Source organism: Hesperophylax consimilis, chromosome 22 (genome assembly GCF_061612785.1).
Source record: "Hesperophylax consimilis isolate HC1 chromosome 22, BYU_Hcon_1.0, whole genome shotgun sequence".
In the NCBI taxonomy this organism is placed as follows: domain Eukaryota; kingdom Metazoa; phylum Arthropoda; class Insecta; order Trichoptera; family Limnephilidae; genus Hesperophylax; species Hesperophylax consimilis.
In genome coordinates, this window is record NC_142857.1 from 4,846,030 (window position 1) to 4,867,609 (window position 21,580).

At 35.1% G+C, this 21,580-nt stretch overlaps 3 non-coding genes across 3 annotated transcripts; all 3 read left to right on the plus strand.

Moving 5' to 3' along the window:
* Positions 1-9,515: 9,515 nt before the first annotated feature.
* Positions 9,516-9,634, plus strand: LOC149412730 (5S ribosomal RNA). Its single transcript, XR_016304334.1, has one exon. It is a non-coding gene; the product is annotated as a 5S ribosomal RNA (ribosomal RNA).
* A 323-nt stretch (positions 9,635-9,957) lies between these two features.
* Positions 9,958-10,076, plus strand: LOC149412731 (5S ribosomal RNA). The gene has a single exon (XR_016304346.1). It is a non-coding gene; the product is annotated as a 5S ribosomal RNA (ribosomal RNA).
* Positions 10,077-10,399: 323 nt separating this feature from the next.
* Positions 10,400-10,518, plus strand: LOC149412732 (5S ribosomal RNA). The gene has a single exon (XR_016304357.1). It is a non-coding gene; the product is annotated as a 5S ribosomal RNA (ribosomal RNA).
* Positions 10,519-21,580: the final 11,062 nt, after the last annotated feature.

Sequence of the window (21,580 nt, forward strand, 5' to 3'; positions counted from 1 at the left end):
TTCAGAATATTCATCATTTTTATGGGCGCTATTTAGAGACTTGTGTTCGAACTTTAAAAGCAATTTTTTCCTCTCTGTATGGCGTTTATCGAACTGAAATTTCGGTGTTTTTATAAAAATATTACTCTCGACCGAAACCAGTAATAAAATCTGCAAAAAGTTGCATTTTTAGAAAATTCATCATTATAAAGTCTGCAAAAAGTTGCATTTTCAGAATATTCATCATTTTTATGGACGCTATTTAGAGACTTGTGTTCGAACTTTAAAAGCAATTTTTTCCTCTCTGTATGGCGTTTATCGAACTGAAATTTCGGTGTTTTTATAAAAATATTAGTCTCGACCGAAACCAGTAATAAAATCTGCAAAAAGTTGCATTTTTAGAAAATTCATCATTTCTATGGGCGCAATTGAGAGACTTGGGTTCGAAATTTAATAGCAATTTTTTAAGGCTGTGTGGCGTTTATCGTACTGAAATTTCGGCATCGTGATAATAATAATACCCTCGAACGAAATCAGCCTAAATCAGTAATAAAATCTACAAAAAGTTGCATTTTTTTAAAATTAATCATTTTATGGGCGCTATTTAGAGACTTGGGTTCGAACTTAAAAAGCAATTTTTTCAGGCTGTATGGCGTTTATCGTACTGAAATTTTGATGTTTTAATTTAAATATTAGTCTCGACCGAAATCAGTTATAAAATCTGCCAAAAGTTGCATTTTTAGAAAATTCATCATTTTTATGGGCGCTATTAAGAGACTTGGTTTCGAACATTAAAAGCAATATTTTCAGGCTGTATGGTGTTTGTCGTAGTGAAATTTCGGAGTTTTGATAAAGATATTACTCTCGACCGAAATCACTCATAAAATGTTCAAAAAGATGCATTTTTAAAATATTCATCATTTTTATGGGCGCTATTTAGAGACTTGGGTTCGAACTTTAAAAGCAATTTTTCAGGCTGTATGGCGTTTATGGAACTGAAATTTCGGCGTTTTTATAAAAAATATTAGTCTCGACCGAAACCAGTAATAAAATCTGCAAAAAGTTGCAATTTTTGAAAATTTATCATTTCTATGGCCGCAATTGAGGGAATTGGATTCGAAATTTAAAAGCAATTTTTTCAGGCTGTATGGCGTTTATCGGACTGAAATTTCGGTGTTTTAATAAAATATTAGTCTCGACCGAAATCAGTAATAAAATCTGCAAAAAGTTGCATTTTTAGAAAATTCATCATTTCTATGGGCGCAATTGAGAGACTTGGGTTCGAAATTTAATAGCTATTTTTTCAGCCTGTTTTTCGTATATGGAAGTGAAATTTCGGGATCGTAATAAGAATAATACTCTCGAACGAAATCAGTAATGAAGTCTGCAAAAAGTTGCATTATTAGAAAATTCATCATTTCTATGGGCGAAATGGAGAGACTTGGGTTCGAAATTTAAAAGCATTTTTTTCAGGCTGTATGGCGTTTATCGTACTGAAATTTCGGAGTTTTGATAAAGATATTACTCTCGACCGAAATCACTCATAAAATGTGCAAAAAGATTCAGTTTTAGAAAAATATTCATTTTTACGTGCATTATTTGAAAACTTGGGTTCGAACCTTTTCAAACAATTTTTTCAGGCTGTAATGCGTTTATCGTACTGAATTTTTTGAATCGTTATAATAATAATACTGGCAACCGAAATCAGTAATAAAATCTAAAAAAAATTGCATTTCTATAAAATAAATCATTTTTATGGGCGTTATTTAGAGACTTGAGTTCGAAAATTAAAAGCATTTTTTTCAGGCTGTATGGCGTTTATCGAACTGAAATTTCGGCGTTTTTATAAAAATATTAGTCTCGACTGAAAACAGTTATAAAATCTGTAAAAAGTTGCATTTTTAGAAAATTCATCATTTTTATGGCCGCAATTGAGGGAATTGGATTCGAAATTTAATAGCTATTTTTTCAGGCTGTATGGCGTTTATCGTACTGAAATTTCGGAGTTCTGATAAAGATATTAGTCTCGACCGAAAGCACTCATAAAATATGCAAAAAGTTGCAGTTTTAGAAAAATATTCATTTTTACGTGCACTATTTGAAGACTTGGGTTCGAACATTTAAAGAATTTTTTTCAGGCTGTATGGCGTTTATCGTACTGAAATTTTGATGTTTTTATTGAAATATTAGTCTCGACCGAAATCAGTTATAAAATCTGCCAAAAGTTGCATTTTTAGAAAATTCATCATTTTTATGGGCGCTATTAAGAGTCTTGGTTTCGAACATTAAAAGCAATATTTTTAGGCTGTATGGTGTTTATCGTAGTGAACTTTCGGAGTTTTGATAAATATATTACTCTCGACCGAAATCACTCATAAAATGTTCAAAAAGATGCATTTTTAAAATATTCATCATTTTTATGGGCGCTATTTAGAGACTTGGGTTCGAACATTAAAAGCAATTTTTTCAGGCTGTGTGGCGTTTATCGTACTGAAATTTCGGAGTTTTGATAAAGATATTAGTCTCGACCGAAAGCACTCATAAAATATGCAAAAAGTTGCAGTTTTTTTAAAATATTCATTTTTATGTGCACTATTTGAAGACTTGGGTTCGAACATTTAAAGAAATTTTTTCAGGCTGTATGGCGTTTATCGTACTGAAATTACAGAGTTTTGATAAAGATATTAGGCTCGACCGACATCACTCATAAAATATGCAAAAATTTGCAGTTTTAGAAAAATATTCATTTTGACGTGCACTATTTGAAGACTTGGGTTCGAAAATTAAATGAAATTTTTCTGGCTGTATGTCGATTATCGTACTGAAATTTCGGTGTTTTTATAAAAATATTAGTCTCGACCGAAATCAGTAATAAAATCTGCCAAAAGTTGCATTTTTAGAAAATTCATATTTTCTATGGGCGCAATTGAGAGAATTGGGTTCGAAATTAAATTGAAATTTTTCCAGGCTGTATTGCGTTTATCATACTGAAATTTCGGAGTTTTGATAAAGATATTAGTCTCGACCGAAATCACTCATAAAATATGAAAAAGATGCAGTTTTAGAAAAATATTCATTTTTACGTGCACTATTTAAAGTATTGGGTTCGAACATTAAAAGCAATTTTTTCAGGCTGTATGGCGACTTCGTAGTGAAATTTCGGTGTTTTTATAAAAATATTAGTCTCGACCGAAATCAGTAATAAAATCTGCAGAAAGTTGCATTTTTATAAAATTAATAATTTTTATGGGCGCTATTTAGAAACTTGGGTTCGAACATAAAAAGCATTTTTTTCAGGCTGTGTTGCGTTTATCGTACTGAAATTTCGGAGTTTTGATAAAGATATTAGCCTCGACCGAAAGCACTCATAAAATATGAAAAAGATGCAGTTTTAGAAAAATATTCATTTTTACGTGCACTATTTAAAGAATTGGGTTCGAACATTAAAAGCAATTTTTTCAGGCTGTATGGCGATTTCGTAGTGAAATTTCGGTGTTTTTATAAAAATATTAGTCTCGACCGAAATCAGTTATAAAATCTGCAAAAATATGCAGTTTTAGAAAATTCATCATTTCTATGGGCGCTATTGAGAGACATGGGTTTGAAATTTAATAGCAATTTTTTCAGGGTATATTGCGTTTATCGTACAGTAATTTCGGAGTATTGATAAAGATATTAGTCTCGACCGAAAGCACTCATAAAATATGAAAAAGATGCAGTTTTAGAAAAATATTCATTTTTACGTGCACTATTTAAAGAATTGGGTTCGAACATTAAAAGCAATTTTTTCAGGCTGTATGGCGATTTCGTAGTGAAATTTCGGTGTTTTTATAAAAATATTAGTCTCGACCGAAATCAGTTATAAAATCTGCAAAAAGTTGCATTTTTATAAAATTAATCATTTTTATGGGCGCTATTTAGAAACTTGGGTTCGAACATAAAAAGCATTTTTTTCAGGCTGTGTGGCGTTTATCGTACCGAAATTTCGGCATCGTGATAATAATAATACTCTCGAACGAAATCAGTAATAAAATCTACAAAAAGTTGCATTTTTTTTAAGTTAATCATTTTATGGGCGCTATTTAGAGACTTGGGTTCGAACTTTAAAAGCAAATTTTTCAGGCTGTATGGCGTTTTTCGTAGTGAAATTTCAGTGTTTTTAAAAAAATATTATTCTTGACCGAAATCAGTTATAAAATCTGCAAAAAGTTGCATTTTAAGAAAATTGATCATTTTTATGGACGCTATTTAGAGACTTGGGTTCGAACTTAAAAAGCAATTTTTTCAGGCTGTATGGGGTTTATCGTACTGAAATTTTGGTGTTTTTACTAAAATATTTGTCTCGACAGAAATCAGTAATAAAATCTGCCAAAAGTTGCATTTTTAGAAAATTCATCATCAAAAAGTCTGCCAAAAGTTGCATTTTAAGAATATTCATCATTTTTATGGGCGCTATTTAGAGACTTGGGTTCGAACTTTAAAAGCAATTTTTTCAGGATGTATGGCGTTTATCGTACTGAAATTTCGGAATTATGATAAAGATATTAGTCTCGACCGAAAGCACATATAAAATATGCAGTTTTGGAAAAATATTCATTTTTACGTGCACTATTGGAAGACTTAGGTTCGAACTTTAAATGCAATTTTTTATGGCTGTATGGCGTTTATCTTACTGAAATTTCGGTCATTGTATAAAAATATTAGTCTAGACCGAAATCAGTAATAAAATCTGAAAAAAATTGCATTTTTAGAAATTTAAACATTTTTATGGGCGCTATTTAGAGACTTGGGTTCGAACTTTAGAAGCAATTTTTTCAGGCTGTATGGCGTTTATCGTACTGAAATTTCGGAATCGTGTAAATATAAAACTCTCGAACGAAATCAGTAATAAAATCTACAATAAGTTGCATTTCTATAAAATAAATCATTTTTACGGGCGTTATTTAGAGACTAGGGTTAGAACATTATTAGCAAATTTTTCAGGCTGTATGGCGTTTATCGTAGTGAAATTTCGGGGTTTTGATAAAGATACTCTCGACCGAAATCACTCATGAAATGTGCAAAAAGATGCAGTTTTAGAAAAATATTCATTTTAACGTGCACTATTTGAAGACTAGGGTTCGAACATTAAAAGAATTTTTTTCAGGCTGTATGGCGTTTATCGTACTGAAATTTCGGTGTTTTATAAAAATATTAGTTTCGACCGAAATCAGTAATAAAATCTGCCAAAAGTTGCATTTTTAGAAAATTCATCATTAAAAAGTCTGCCAAAAGTTGCATTTTTAGAATATTCCTCATTTTTATGGGCGCAATTTAGAGACTTGGGTTCGAACTTTAAAAGCAATTTTTTCAGGATGTATGGCGTTTATCGTACTGAAATTTCGGATTTATGATAAAGATATTAGTCTCGACCGAAAGCACTTATAAAATATGCAGTTTTGGAAAAATATTCATTTTTACGTGCACTATTGGAAGACTTAGGTTCGAACTTTAAATGCAATTTTTTATGGCTGTATGGCGTTTATCTTACTGAAATTTCGGTCATTGTATAAAAATATTAGTCTAGACCGAAATCAGTAATAAAATCTGAAAAAAGTTGCATTTTTAGAAATTTAAACATTTTTATGGGCGCTATTTAGAGACTTGTGTTCGAACTTTGGAAGCAATTTTTTCAGGCTGTATGGCGTTTATCGTACTGAAATTTCGGAATCGTGTAAATATAAAACTCTCGAACGAAATCAGTAATAAAATCTACAATAAGTTGCATTTCTATAAAATAAATCATTTTTACGGGCGTTATTTAGAGACTAGGGTTCGAACATTATTGGCAAATTTTTCAGGCTATATGACGTTTATCGTAGTGAAATTTCGGGGTTTTGATAAAGATATTACTCTCGACCGAAATCACTCATGAAATGTGCAAAAAGATGCAGTTTTAGAAAAATATTCATTTTAACGTGCACTATTTGAAGACTAGGGTTCGAACATTAAAAGAATTTTTTTCAGGCTGTATGGCGTTTATCGTACTGAAATTTCGGTGTTTTATAAAAATATTAGTCTCGACCGAAATCAGTAATAAAATCTGCAAAAAGTTGCATTTTTAGAAAATTAAACATTTTTATGGGCGCTATTTAGAGACTTAGGTTCGAACTTTAGAAGCAATTTTTTCAGGCTGTATGGCGTTTATCGTACTGAAATTTCGGAATCGTGTAAATATAATACTCTCGAACGAAATCAATAATTAAATCTACAAAAAGTTGGATTTCTATAAAATAAATCATTTTTATGGGCGCTATTTAAAGACTTGGGTTCAAACTTTAAAAGCAATTTTTTCAGGCTGTATGGCGTTTATCGTACTGAAATTTCGGTGTTTTATTTAAATATTAGTCTCGACCGAAATCAGTAATAAAATCTGCAAAAAGTTGCATTTTTAGAAAATTAAACATTTTTATGGGCGCTATTTAGAGACTTGGGTTCGAACTTTAAAAGCAATTTTTTCAGGCTGTATGGCGTTTATCGTACTGAAATTTCGGAATTTTGATAAAGATATTAGTCTCGACCGAAATCACACATAAAATATGCAAAAATTTGCAGTTTTAGAAAAATATTCATTTTTACGTGCACTATTGGAAGACTTAGGTTCGAACTTTAAATGCAATTTTTTCAGGCTGTATTGCGTTTATCGTACTCAAATTTCGGAGTTTTGATAAAGATATTAGTCTGGGCGCTATTGAGAGACTTGGGTTCGAAATTTAATAGAAATTTTCTCAGGCTGCATGGCGTTTATCGTACTGAAATTTCGGAATCGTGATAATAATAATACCCTCGAACGAAATCAGTAAAAAAATCTACAAAAAGTGGCATTTTTTTTAAAATAATCATTTAATGGGCGCTATTTAGAGACTTGGGTTCGAACTTTAAAAGCAATTTTTTCAGGCTGTATGGCGTTTGTCGAACTGAAATTTTGATGTTTTATTTAAATATTAGTCTCGACCGAAATCAGTAATAAAATCTGCCAAAAGTTGCATTTTTAGAAAATTCATCATTTTTATGGGCGCTATTTAGAGACTTGGGTTCGAACATTGAAACTATTTTTTTCAGGCTGTATGGCGTTTATCGTACTGAAATTTCGGTGTTCTTATAAAAATATAAGTCTCGACCGAAATCAGTAATAAAGTCTCCAAAAAGGTGCATTTTTAGAAAATTGATCATTTCTATGGGCGCAATTGAGAGACTTGGGTTCGAAATTTAAAAGCAATTTTTTCAGGCTGTATGGCGTTTATCGTACTGAAATTTCGGAATTTTGATAAAGATATTATTCTCGACCGAAATCACTCATAAAATATGAAAAAGATGCAGGTTTAGAAAAATATTCACTTTTACGTGCACTATTTGAAGACTTGGGTTCGAACATTAAAAGCAATTTTTTCTGGCTGTATGGCGTTTATCGTACTGAAATTTCGGAGTTTTGATAAAGATATTACTCTCGACCGAAATCACTCATAAAATGTGCAAAAAGATGCATTTTTAAACTATTCATCATTTTTATGGGCGCTATTTAGAGACATGGGTTCGAACATTAAAAGCAATTTTTTCAGGCTGTATGGCGTTTATCGTACTGAAATTTCGTTGTTTTTATAAAAATATTAGTCTCGACCGAAATCAGTAAAAAAATTTGCCAAAAGTTGCATTTTTAGAAAATTCATATTTTCTATGGGCGCAATTGAGAGAATTGGGTTCGAAATTTAATAGCAATTTTTTCAGGCTGTATGGCGTTTATCGTTCTGAAATTTCGGTATCGTTATAATAATTATACTCTCGACCGAAATCAGTAATAATATCTGAAAAAAAGTTGCATTTTTAGATAAATAATCATTTTTACGGACAATATTGCTAGACTTTTGTTCAAACTTTTAAATCAATTTTTTCAGGCTGTATGGCGCTAATCGGACTGAAATTTCTAAATCGTTATAAGAATAATAGTCTTAAGCAAAAACAGTAATAAAATCTGCAAAAAGTTGCATTTGTAGAAAAATTACCATGTTTACGGGCACTTTTGCAAGACTTGTGTTCAAACTTTCAAAGTCATTTTTTTAGGGTCTATGGCAGTTATCATACTCAAATTTCGGAATAGTGAAAAGAATAATTTTCTCGACCGAAATCAATCATAAAATATGCAAAAAGTTCCATTTGTAGAAAATTTACTATAAACTAACTAACTAACCATCACGCCGTTTCCCCGCAGGGGTAGGCAGATTGGACGGACCGCCTAACAACTCTGTCTTGGCACACAGTCCTTGCCTCATTTACATTCATACATCGTCTCATACATCCTCTTCTATTATTCTGACTCTTTACATGGCCCGACTCGAGTATCTGATTCACTTGATCGTGCCATGTCTTCCTCGGGCGTCCCCGACTTCTGCTACCATCTGCATTTGAATCATATATCCTCCTTACACTCCTATCTTCGCTCATTCGCTCTACATGCCCAAACCATCTAAGCGTTCCTTTCGTAATCTTACTCATTACGCTTACATCAACCTTGCACTCTTTGCGGATCTCCACATTCCTCACACGATCAAACATGGTTTTACCACACATTCGCCTCAGGGATTTCATTTCAACAGCATTCAATCTACTTTCATCCTTTTTTTGCCAGTTCCATGCCTCACTTCCATACATCAAGGTAGGTACCAGCACTCCGTTGTGGACTGCTAACTTCGCTTCTTTGGACAATTTTTTGCTAGCGTCAACGGCGTTCAGTCCTCCATTAACGGAATTACCTGCATTTACCCTTCTTTCAATATCTCTGTCAACCTTCCCATCTCTCGTAAACATACTTCCTAAATACACAAACTCATCCACCTGCTCCAAGTATTCCTCATCACAATTATATTGCACACCGTTTTCGTACTCTCTCTTTCAAACACCATTACTTTAGACTTACTTAAATGAAAAAAAATAAAGAAAATGAAATAAAAAAATGGGTGTGTCAAGCCTACGCAAGACAGAAGTGAAACTTCTAGTATTCTTCTCTCTCTCTCTTTTCATTTCATTCTCTCTTTTTTTCTGTCTATTGACATATTTATAAGTAGCATGTGATAAAAAAATTAAAAGTTATAAAAAAAGAAAAAAAAAATTAGTTAAAGCGGGGATCGAACCTCGGTTCTTCACGACCACAGTCGTGCGCTCTGCCTGTAGACAGCGAAGATGAGTTAGGAGAGTGAGTTAAACTAGGTATATAATATTAGCTAGGCTCCTATAGCGAAATGATCCCGTTTTTTCGTCACGGTCATGAGTCGGTTTTACTCCGGTCCTCGAAATTGCATGACGCGCGTAAAGAAGTTTCACTTCAAAAAATTCCTGCAAAGTTATGGATGTAATTACGATCTTTTTCAAGCGCGTATGTAATGATTATTTTTATCAACGTCGCATACACCTTGCTAATGTTTTCAGTATTATTAGGGCTTTTTTATACTAATTTTCATATATTTATTGGCAGGTAGAGTAGAAATTAATATTGTTTAGCGTTTGCCAACGACCATACCATGTTGAACACACCGGTTCTCGTCCGATCACCGAAGTTAAGCAACATTGGGCGCGGTCAGTACTTGGATGGGTGACCGCTTGGGAACACCGCGTGCCGTTGGCCCATTTTTTATGGTAATTTCATGTTTTTTTTTATTTTTTTATCGTTACTATCATTAATAATATCATAAAATTCTTTAACTTTTCAAGTATGCTACAGGCCTAAAATATTACTTAGTGGATTGATATTATGGTCAACCATTGAAAAAAAAAATTCCTGCAAAGTTATGGATGTAATTACGATCTTTTTCAAGCGCGTATGTAATGATTATTTTTATCAACGTCGCACACACCTTGCTAATGTTTTCAGTATTATTAGGGCTTTTTTATACTAATTTTCATATATTTATTGGCAGGTAGAATAGAAATTAATATTGTTTAGCGTTTGCCAACGACCATACCATGTTGAACACACCGGTTCTCGTCCGATCACCGAAGTTAAGCAACATTGGGCGCGGTCAGTACTTGGATGGGTGACCGCTTGGGAACACCGCGTGCCGTTGGCCCATTTTTTATGGTAATTTCATGTTTTTTTTTATTTTTTTATCGTTACTATCATTAATAATATCATAAAATTCTTTAACTTTTCAAGTATGCTACAGGCCTAAAATATTACTTAGTGGATTGATATTATGGTCAACCATTGAAAAAAAAAATTCCTGCAAAGTTATGGATGTAATTACGATCTTTTTCAAGCGCGTATGTAATGATTATTTTTATCAACGTCGCACACACCTTGCTAATGTTTTCAGTATTATTAGGGCTTTTTTATACTAATTTTCATATATTTATTGGCAGGTAGAATAGAAATTAATATTGTTTAGCGTTTGCCAACGACCATACCATGTTGAACACACCGGTTCTCGTCCGATCACCGAAGTTAAGCAACATTGGGCGCGGTCAGTACTTGGATGGGTGACCGCTTGGGAACACCGCGTGCCGTTGGCCCATTTTTTATGGTAATTTTATGTTTTTTTTTATTTTTTTATCGTTAACATCATAAAAAATTTTATATCATTCTTTAACTTTTCAAGTATGCTACAGGCCTAAAATATTACTTAGTGGATTGATATTATGGTCAACCATTGAAAAAAAAAAAGGCGTTAAAAACAAAAAAATAATGTGCGATGGCCGAGAATCGAACTCGGATCAACTGCTTGGAAAGCAACTACGCTGACCATTACACCACCAACGCCAGTTGTCGAGATGAGCTAAGAAGCATTTATATTTTACTTCAAAACTTTGACTAGATCAAATGAACTTTAATCGGTCCCGCATTTTCGTTTCGGTCATGAGTTGGTTTTACTCCGGTACTCGAAATTGCATGACGCGGGTAAAGAAGTTTCACTTCAAAAATTTGTCTCTTGACAGAACGAAATGAAGACCTAGAAAAAAGAATAATAGCGATCGAGATTGACCAAGAAAACAGGAACAGACGATTTAACAATACCTGTTTGGAACTTCGAGGGCTTCCAGAATTCAAAGAGGAAACATCACAAACCTTAAAAGACATTATATTCAACACCAGTAAAATAGTAGACTGCCAACTAAATACAAATGATATTTATAATATATATAGAGTATCACAAAGAAACAAAAATATTCCTCCAACAGTTAAACCTAGGTCAGTGGTAATTAATTTTAATTCAATACCTTTAAAAGAGGAGCTCCTTAATGCTATAAAAAAAATATAACAGGTCTTGCGAAAAGTTTGGGGACAAATTAAACACGGTAACAATCGGATTGTTTGGCCCCATTACACCCATATACGTCTCAGAACTCCTCACGTCTAAAGGCAAACGGCTTTGGTATCTAGCTCGCCAACGTGCGACTGAATGTAAATATAGGTACGTCTGGACGAAAGCAGGTCTAATCTACATGAAAAAAGATGACTCTTCTCGACCTATATTAATAGACTCAGAACAAGCTATACCGAAGCTCTGACTACCTGCTCTTTATTCTAATTATCGTGATAAAACTACTGACTACCGCTTTATATCGCCATTTCATACTCTATTACATAACAGCACTATATTATATGAACACCTAGGTTTTTGCATAACTCCAATTTGTACTGGAATAATTTTAATCCTAATTTTAATTTTAACTTTAATTTTAATCTTTATTCTCTCTAGAATGGTAACTACACTTATTATAAGATTATTATTTGATTTATTAGTAATATTACTAATAATTCGGCAAAAGAGAACTCTAATCAACATATTTTATATAACCCAGATATTACTTATTTTTCATACTTATACTACTTTTTACTGTCTTTTGAAAGAGAAAATGCCACACACTAACTACATACGTTATTTATTTCCTGGATTTTATTTCAGATATTGTTTCGTACTCAGATATATTTTATTTTTCCTAACTACATCATTTTGTTTACAGTTTTGTCGCTACATATTTCGTACTATAAGTATTTATATGATAATAAAATACTGTTTTAAAACTTTACCCATAAAACAACAATTAATTTTTGAATTCTAATGGTAATAAACGATCTTCAACATGAAATCGATAGTATCTTAGTGCCAAATACTGAAATAATTTTTGAAAACATTAACAAAATTATGCAATTTAATTGGGAATCTAATAGGATTAATATTGTTCATCAAAATATTAGAACAATGGGAAACTTGGATGATTTTCTTATATTTTTGGAAGAAATAAAAGCTGTGGTAAAGTTCCATATACTAATTCTCACTGAATGCAGGTTAAATGATTCATACATAGCCAAACAAATTTCAGGCTATAACGAATACCATACAACATCGCTTATTAACCAAAATAGCGGAGTAGTAGTATATATCGACAACACATTAAATTCCTTAGTACAAGAAATAAACATAAATCAGTGTAATTGTTTAAAAATCAACATTAATGAGAATTTAGGTATCCTAGCTATCTACCGATCACCATCGTTCAATGATATCCAAGATTTCCTGGAAAATCTTATTGGTGAGTTAAAAAAAACTAAGGATTATGCACAATATGTACTGATCGGGGACATGAATATAAATACTATAGGAGAAGTATTGCATAGGCAGTCCGACGACTACTTATGTGCTATGGCTGAAAGTAACTTTATTTCTAATATTAATTCTCCATCTAGGGTACAAGGTAGCTCAAGCTCATGTTTGGATCATATATATACCAGAAATATAACAAATCAAATGCATTTGTAATGCATAATACAATCACTGATCATTACACCACTGAGAGAATAATCCAGATTGTCTCGCTGATAGTAAACCACTCGACCTACTTATCTACTTACGAGTTACTACCGAGAACTAATTGTAAACAACGCGACCTACCTATCTACTTGCGAGTGACTACCTACTCGCGACGTCTAGAGCTACCTACGACAATACGTTGCGAGTTGGTCTGGCACATTACGCTAACTCACTAGAAGGTTCTAGTTTATCGCCTATGCGTAATAGCAGCGCCACCGAAAGTTCTAGTAGGACCCAGACTGAGCGAATGTCTCCGTTTTACTTGCGATCTCGCCTACCTACTGTTGCCATCGGTCGGACTCTTTAAATAAGCCTGACGCATCAAGCAATTAGTATTCAGTATTCAGTCTTCAGTCTTCAGTTTTCAGTCTTCAGTCTTCAGTCTTCAGTCAACTACTACTGCGCTAGAAACCTTGACCTAGATATCGCCTGCATTCCATAGTATTTCGCATAGTAACGCGTTGTTATTGTGATTTGTGAAACGATTTTCAATTCACCAATAAACGGTGTATCTGAGTTAAACGAGACTTTTATATTGTACACTAAGATAACCATAGGGTCATGATATTCCCTGTGGAAGATTTGGTCAACGTCGTCTCTTCATATGTTCAGCTGTTAATGTCAAATGCAGTTTTTTTAATATTTGTTGTCGCAGTAATATCAAAAATATATACTTAGAGATATTTGGGGATCTTGTAGTGAGACAATGAAAGGTGATGTTGTGTTGTGTCGCGGCGTTTATTGCGAGTCAGTGGAGTTTAGCAGTTAGGAAATGACTCTAGCCCTATGAGAATTACACCATGTGTAGACGCCGATGACGGCGGTATAATGGTCGAGACGCGGGCAGTGAGTTGACACCGCGTTGATGGAGACCAGACTCTTGGATATGTTCTGTACTAGTAAAGACGTGGAGTCTTGTAGTGAGTCACCAGTGCAGATCCACTGATTTCGATAATTAACACTTCCGGCGGGATGGGTAGTTTTACCTGTTACGCCAGTCCTATTTGAATGGCGAGATACTAATAGGATTCCAACTTCCAACTTTATGTATATGTATTTAAAGAATTTGAACCAACTCTTCAACTTCTTGTCTTTTGTGTGGAAGAATATTTTATCAAAAGGAAACTGTATATAAACCCGTAGAACGGGTAATACATCCTCTCACTTGTCGCACCGGAGATGCGGAAGTTTTTGTTTGTTTTGTAATGATTTATGCATTCAAAAAATATAGTAAAATACATAATTTTTTTACAAATAAAACATTTATGTTAATCAATAATCTCTAAAGTTGGAGAATTATTGGCTGTTGAAATCCAGTCATGCGTCCACCAGTTGAAAGGGGTTTTAGCAAGCGTGCGGAAGCATCAACGGAACAAGATGTTTCCGGGCGCTTCCTATCTGACAATTCCTTGCTTCGCGCAGATAAGACATACGGATTAAGTTGCGTGATTATCATGATGGAAGGGGTAAGAACAAAAATACTTTTGGCTTTCGTATTCCTCTTAACCTCCAGTTATCATATTTTTGAAAGTGGTCAATGACGCCACAAAGTAATTTTGCAACTATTGAAAAAGTTTTAAGATTTGCTTAACCTGTACGAGATATGCTTTATCCTGCGTTTGTTGTTTCAGCCAAAAAGTATTTGGGTTCGCGAGGTTTCGTCCCGTTGCCCAAGTACAGTTTTACTCCAATTACGCACAGCAATCGCTGGTTAAAATCCTTTTTGTACTGCTGTTACTGCCTGCATATTTATGTATATTTGTTTTCTCTGGAATTAGTATCGATCACACTTCTAGGTATTATCTGTTCAGCGTTTATAATTTCTACCCTAAAAATATCATGTCATCTGAGTTTCAGATCAACGAAATATTTAACTCATCAGACGTTTAACGAAAGCCTGTTATCTGCTCGCCTTTGTATATCTTTATCTATATTCATGTTCTATGTTCTATCTCCCGTCCTTTACGCAGAACATGCATAACAAGAGAGTAGGAGCCACCTTGAATACTAATGAGGTCGGCCCTAATCAACTTACTCAATTGAATAAATTTACAAATCAGATTCATTCTTCTTAGAAAGATTTATTTTATACCTTGTCAATTATTCATGTACGTATCATTTAGGGATGATTCGTTCCGAGGATGAATCTGATTCCGAAGTCGTTTGACTCACCCGAGTTCCCAAAATGTAATGGAAGGATGCCAGATTAAACCCGAGTTCAAAAAATTTAATGGAACGATTCCAGATTGACTCTCACTGATTCCAAACTCACATTAGAATAGCAATATCTGGACAGGGCGTGTAAAGCGGATCTTAAAATTGGCGACGAAAACAATCATTTGGTTTTTTATTTTTTTTTCCCGCAATCCAACATACCTATTATAAAGGACAGTTACTTGTAACGATTTACGATCTTTACACCGATCGATGAATTGGTAATTACTAAAGTTTACATTTAACAGATAATTGTTTTCGAGCCATTCTAGGGCCTCGAGGGTCGCCATATGAACCTCATCAATCCCGCTGGGGAATGAATGGAGCGGACATTCGTTGAAGACATGTTCGGTGGTCTGCACCGCACCACATTCATACTTCGCCGACTTTTTAAGGTCACATCTGTGCATCATGTGGGCACAGCGGTTATGAGAGCATCTTAACCTATTGATGGCGGACCAGGTTTTGCGTGGCAATGAGAATACAGGCTGTCTCTCGGTGGGGTCCTGTATGAGATGGGCATTTCCCACATTGGCCGTTTGCCACTCAAGTTTCCACCTATCTTCTGGGGTGAGAGGTAATCGTAATTTAATAACTAGTTAGTTTGAGAATAAATAGATAGGTAATAATAAGCTATTTCTTTAATTTGATAATCATTTAGGTTATTTATGATTTGTATAGATTGGCATCGTTTGCAAACAACTTTTTCAATTTATTTTTAATAAAAAAACGTCATTATTAATAAAATTAAAAAATCTTACCTATCGCACTTATTTTTTTTATAATTTATACTTTAATCTTTACCTTTCAAATGTGAATGATAGCAGAAGTCGGGGACTCTCGAGAAAGACATGGCACGACCAAGTGAATCAGATACTAGAGTCGGGCCATGTCAAGAGTCAGAATAATAGAAGAGTATGTATGAGACGATGTATGAATTTGAATGAGGCAAGACGTGTGTGCCAAGACTGATTTGTTAGGCGGTCCATCCTCTCTGCCTACTCCTGCGGGGAAACGGCGTGATGGTTAGTTAGTTAGTTAGCTGTATACTTGACACTTTATACAGGGTTTTCCAATAAGAGGTGTTATTTTGATATGCAATCGTAAATGATCAATGGTTTCGTTGCTTGTGTGGCACGTAGCGCCGTTTTGTTGAAATTAAACGTTGCAATACCATCTAATTCCGGCCATAAAAAATCATTAATCATGTCTCGATAGCGATCCATTCACCCTAACTGTTGCTCCAGCCTCATTTTCGAAAAAGTAAGGTCCAATGACTCCGCCGGACCATAAACCGCACCAAACAGTCACACGTTGAGGAAAGAGAGGCTTTTCAATAATAACTCTTGGGTTTTCCGAGCTCCAGATGCGACAATTTTGCTTGTTGACGAAGCCACCGAGGTGGAAATGAGCCTCATCACTCAAGTTGATTTGCATTTGATTCACTCAAGTGAATTTTAATATTTCAATGCGCTGTTGAAGCGTGTATCGTTCCATTTTTATTAATGGCGTAGTTTCTACTTGTCAAATGTTAAAAAATGACAGCTTCAAAAGTAACATCTACCGAAATAGCGGGCTGTTCAAAATAACAGCTCTTATTGGAAAACCCTGTACTTTTTAACATTATCTTTATGATAATGGTACATGTTGTGCCGTTTGTATTTAAATAAATTAATAATCTCTGCTTCCCCACTACATGCATTCATAAATACATTCCCATATCCCTTACCTTAACCCGCATTACAACGCTGGTAACCGAGTGGCGACACAGTTTACAGGGACGCTCTTTTAAGGTGTCTATATAAATATTTTAATTTTAGTGAAGTTTACTTAACAGCAGTACCTACTGAAATCGTAATTTGTCGGACGCGCGCCCAGGCCTGTACGCCTTACTCTAGTCGGCCTTGCTATTCGGATGGCAAGTTTAGTTTCAAAAATGATATTATGTTTTACCAGGCATGTTGTGGAATAAAAAAATGGTTTTAGATCTATCACAAGCGACGGGGAAAAAGTAACTTCTGCCAAATCAATCGTCAGTAATACTGCGAGAAATATATATTTCATCTGCCCTCAATAAATCTGTACCTCCTCGCAAATGAGGGTCTGAAAACATAAGAGACCCTTTTCAAGAACCACCCCAACGCTCTCCCGAACCGTAAGCGATCTGTCCGAAAAGGACTTTGAATAAATAGCTTTACGATAAATTATAGGTGGTATAAATATATTAATTCGAAAATACTGACAATATTTAATAAGAAATAATTATTTTTATAAGCAATAATTATTAGCCTGAAACACTCATCCACATTTGTGCTATGCATAAAAGAACTTGTCTTAAACATTAGTTTACCAAAAAAATAATAAGAAATAATTAATAATTTTGTTGGTTACTATGCCGCGTTGCGCTTTCTCCTTCTTTAGCCAAAGTTTCAGACAGCATAACAGTGTCCATCATCAGTGCAAAAACTAAAATCGTAGTTCAAGTTCGCCCAACAATTGAATTTGAGAGTCACCTTTGGGCTGGAGCCTTATAATACTTGAAAAACCTACTTAATTCTGTGCAAAAGAGGGCGGTCCGTCGGATTTACAATCCATTGTTGACAGACCTATTGCCATCTCTAATGCATATCTGTGCCTGTTCTACAGGTGTGTTAATGGCGCCTGCTCTAAGGAGCTAGCAGCATTGATCCCCGGTGCATCAGTACACGAGGGAAACACCCTTTCACAGTTGATGTTGGCCTCATGTTTTTATGCGAGTATGTGGAACGAGCTACCGGCATCTGTTTTTCCTCCATCATATAATCAGGACCTCTTCAAGACCCGCCATAGCGAATCATTTCTACAGCCACTATCTTAATCCGCCTCTCAACGATTCCCAACCGGGTGGCGACATTGCTTCCCTGCTTTTACACTTTACAAACAGGGGTGTTCTTGTGGGTTGTGACACAAAAAAAATCCTTTTATAACAATGTGAGAATAACGATTTTGTAATTTCCACGATTTTAAAACCCTAAACTCTGAATCTACACTGAAACATCTAACAACGCTCTCACAGAGAACTTCAAAATGAATAGAGTATTTTTAAAATATTATTATGTGTAGGTACGAATGGACTACGGCACATAAAACGACGCCAGTGTTTTAAAATTCTCTTATTTGATTTTATAGTCAGCCGTAAAATTTAATAAACGCACTATTGTTTTACGTCCTTTCTTGAAGGAACGGAAAATAAATTTCAATTTGACTTCGGCTTCTCGGAACACCATTATGTGAATTTAAAATTTAATATTTTGCCCTGACCTTTTGGCGTAAAATATTAAACTGTTGGGAAAGGTATTCAAATTCCCTCAACGTTTCAGCATCAACATGCTATATAAAGGTTTTATATTGTTATGTCGAAAATGATAACAGATTGTTTGATAATATCGAAAAAATAGGGAAAAAGATAACAAATTGTTTGATCATATCGGCCGAATGGGGAAAATGATAACAGATTGTTTTATCATACTGGCCGAATAGAGAAAATTATTTCAGATTGTTTGATCATATAGGCCGAATAGAGAAAATTATTTTTGATTTTTTGATCGCATAGGCCGAATAGAGAACATGATACCAGATTGTTTGATCATACTGGCCGAATAGAAAAAATTATATCAGATTGTTTGATCAAATAGGCCGAATAGAGAACATGATACCAGATTGTTTGATCATACTGGCCGAATAGAGAAATTGATATCAGATTAATTGATCGTATAGGTCGAATAGAGAAAATGATCACAGATTGTTTGATCATACTGGCCGAATAGAGAAATTGATATCAGATTAATTTATCATATAGGTCGAATAGAGAAAATGATAACAGATTTTTTGATCATACAGGCCGAATAGAGAACATGATGGCAGATTGTTTGATTACACTGGCCGAAGAGAGCAAATTATTTATTTATTTCACATATACGGCACAACATGTGCCATTCACATACTAATTTACAGAGAATAATACAGCAACATAAGGAATGCAACAATATAAATGTAAGTATAATGGTATAATCAGTAAATAGTAAGTAAGGTTAAAAGTATAAAAAAACAAAGAGATATAAATATAATATAAGTAGCAATCTGTAGTATAGAAATTATATGTCATAATATACAATAAAGTAGTATAAGGAAGAATGAAGTGCTTATAAAATGTCTAAGAGGCATTAAGAGTTTGTAAAAAATAAAATAAAAGATATTAGAAAGGTATATACTATTAGAAAATTAAAGGAATAAAATATATACTATTATAATATGAAAAGGAAAAAAAGTAATAAATTACGTAAATCTACCGGGAGAATCGCGTGCATAATAATAATGTGCGACACTGCTTGACAGTCCGATAAAGTTTTACATAGTACCTATGATGACTATGATATATAATGCACTGATATCAGCTTCTACCTATCGAGTACTATTAGTTTTTAATCTGAAGTACATAATCATTATGATGGTATGGTATTAATCGACAATTTTTGTTTTATGCATCTTTTATATGATAATAGACAATCAGCGTGATCGAGAGCAGATCACGGATTGGGCGTCAGCACAGGATTGCCAACTTATTTACGATGCTAAGCAAAAGGGAACATTTTTCTCTGCGCGATGGCGACGTGAATATACGCCAGACTTGTGTTTTGTCTCTACAGCGCCGGACGGAAAACCTATGAGGGCTTCGAGAACTATATTGAACAGTTTCCCACATAGCCAACACAGGCCAGTCATGCTAAGCATAGGCATACAGATTCCGTGTATTTCCAACAATCCGTTGCCGCGATGGAATCTAAGAAAGGCAGAATGGCGAGACTTCTCGGAATATGTTGACAGGGTTGTGGATAACATACCATCAAAGCCGAATTCCTACGACCGTTTTTCAAACCTTTTATTTATAGCCGCAAAGAAATTTATACCTAGAGGCTACAGAAAAGTGTATATTCCAACATGGAGCTCAGAAAGTGAACAGCTTCTAGCCGAATTCGAGAGGGCGAATGACCCAGACACTGCCTCTGACCTTCTCCAGTCTCTGGACGACGGGCGTATGAAACGGTGGAATGAATTAATGGAGGAAATGAATTTCGAGCACTCGAGCAGAAAAGCATGGCAAACACTAAGGCGACTTGGAGCTGCAGATCAGCCAACTAAAACAATACCCAAAGTGTCACCAAATGCTGTTGCTCAGCAACTACTCCGTAGTTCAAAAACGACAACAAGGTCTAACATAAACCACCAGGTCCAAAAATATCTGAAGGCGGCGCGGCTAAAATGGCCGGTGAACCCCAACACTGTGGTCGCCGTTACAGCTGACGATGTAGATATCGCCCTCACTTCAACAAAAGCTGGGAAAGCAGCTGGATGTGATGGAGTTCTCCCAGACTTTCTGAAACATGCTGGACCACGGACAAAAATATGGATCGCAAAACTATTTACTGAAATTTTCAAAACTGGAGAAATACCAAATACCTGGAGAAAGTCTAAAGTTATTGCGATCCTCAAACCCAACAAGCCAGCAGAGGATCCGAACAGCTACCGGCCAATCTCACTTTTAAGTACCATGTACAAACTTCTAGAGCGAGTTGTGCTCCGCAGACTTACTCCAATTTTGGAGAAAGTGGTCCCACAAGAGCAAGCTGGCTTCAGACCAGGCCGTAACTGCTGCGATCAGGTGTAAGCACTGACAACACACATTGAATCTGGTTTCCAGAAACGGCTGAAGACTGCGGCAGCGTTCATCGATCTCTCTGCGGCCTACGACACGGTGTGGCACAAAGGCCTCCTTGTTAAACTGTACGACACCATAGAGGATGGCAACACAGTACGACTCATTGAGCAACTGCTAACTGGCCGTACCTTCAGGGTTTTTCTAGGAGGGCGAAAAAGCAAAAAAATACCCCTCAATAATGGCCTTGCCCAGGGCTCAGTGCTGGCCCCATCGCTATTTAACATCTACACTCGAGACCTCCCTCACACTGAAGGCAGAAAATTTGCTTACGCAGATGACATCGCCGTCACAGCTCAAGCCAAAACCCTTAAAGCAGCAGAAGATATCCTCAATTCTGACCTAAAGGCTTTGGAAGAATATTTCGTCAATTGGCGACTAAAGCCAAATGGGTCGAAAACAGTTGCGACAGCTTTTCATCTTAGCAATTCACAAGCGGATGCCAAATTCTGTGTTCAGTTTGATAGAAAAAATATTTACCATGACCCCCACCCCCGCTATCTCGGAGTTACTTTGGACAGGAGCTTGAACTACCGGCAACACATGGAAACAGTGGGTAAAAAAACTAGGACAAGGCTTAACTTAGTTAATAAGCTAGCTGGAACTAGCTGGGGATGCGACGCCAACACGCTCAGAACAGCATCCATTGCCCTGGTTTTCTCAACGGCTAAATACTGTGCTCCAGTATGGGCTAGAAGCGCCCACACTTCCATGGTAGACGTTTAGCTTAATGCCACAATGCGAACCATCAGCGGGACTTTAAAATCTACTCCTCTCCCTTGGCTCCCCGTACTTG